The following is a 620-nucleotide window of genomic DNA, read 5'->3' as shown; positions in this document are numbered from 1 at the left end:
GCGTTACGCTCGTGTCGTTTAGAATGGTATTGCGTTTTTCTTTTTCTTTTTTTTTTATAAAACAAGGAAAGAGTGGGCAAAGTTATCGTATTGGCAAAGACTCGTTAGCAAACAAATTGGTCAGAGACGAAATTGTCGTCGTAAGTGAATTTTTCTTATCAGCAAGGTGGCACGTTTACAAAGTCAGTGGCCAAGAAACCTCGAGTAAGCATTTCGAGCAGTCAGCCGCAGTAAGATGTCTAGCGAAAACTGTCTATCTTTCAATTCGGAACACAGCGCGGGTAGGGGAAAGGTGGAGAGAGAAGGAGAGAACAGAGACTGAGAGAGATACGCCTTGACGAAGTTCACGATCAACTTTCACTCTATTATGACGATGTGCGCGGTTTCTCTCTAGCTATAGCGAGAGTAGAAAGACCGGAACGGATAGGATAGCATACATCAAACTGACATGCGATTAACGTGGTTCTCGCTACGAGCTAAAATACATACTTCAAATTTTTCGCATAAATATTGTCATATTAAAATCGAATGGGGATTTTGAAAGAAATTAAAATGAAAGTAAAAGCTTTCGCAGTTGCGTCGATTCGAAACATATGAAGTATAATGAGATGGAGCCACAT

General features: G+C 40.5%; 1 protein-coding gene across 1 annotated transcript in view; it reads left to right on the top strand.

The window, feature by feature from the left end:
• Positions 1-620, top strand: part of LOC108623701 (fatty acyl-CoA reductase wat) — a 5,910-nt gene that overhangs the window by 2,134 nt on the left and 3,156 nt on the right. The window lies entirely within an intron of this gene.

The sequence above is a fragment of the Ceratina calcarata genome, unplaced genomic scaffold, assembly GCF_001652005.2.
Source record: "Ceratina calcarata isolate Rehan_Ccalc_2016 unplaced genomic scaffold, ASM165200v1 scaffold289.2, whole genome shotgun sequence".
NCBI lineage: Eukaryota > Metazoa > Arthropoda > Insecta > Hymenoptera > Apidae > Ceratina > Ceratina calcarata.
Note: the sequence above shows the minus strand (reverse complement) of the source record. Positions and strands in the feature narration are given on the sequence as shown.